The sequence below is a fragment of the Dipodomys ordii genome, unplaced genomic scaffold, assembly GCF_000151885.1.
Source record: "Dipodomys ordii isolate 6190 unplaced genomic scaffold, Dord_2.0 Scaffold29, whole genome shotgun sequence".
NCBI lineage: Eukaryota > Metazoa > Chordata > Mammalia > Rodentia > Heteromyidae > Dipodomys > Dipodomys ordii.
This window is the reverse complement of record NW_012267245.1, coordinates 158,186-158,621: the sequence shown is the minus strand read 5'-3', so window position 1 is coordinate 158,621 and position 436 is coordinate 158,186.

Here is a 436-nt window from a genome sequence, read left to right as displayed (position 1 = left end):
CCGGGATACAGCGGGACACAGCGACGATACAGCGGGGACACAGTGGGACACAGCGGGGTACACATCTGGGGACACAATGGGACATAGCAGGGGACACAGCGAGGACACAGCGCAACACAGCGTGGGACACAGCGAGGACAGAGCGGGACACAGCGGGACACAGCAGGGACACACCAGTAGACACAGCCGGACACAGCGTGGGACACAGCGGGACACAGCGGGACACAGCGGGGACACTGCGGGAACATAGCTGGACACAGCAGGCTACACAGCGGGACACAGTGGTACATAGCGGTACACAGCGCGGGACACAGCGAGGACACAGGGGTACACAGCGTGGGACAAAGCGGGAGACAGCGGGGGACACAGCGAGGACACAGCGGGACACAGCGAGGACACAGAGGGGACTCAGCGGAGGACACAGCGGGGGACAAAG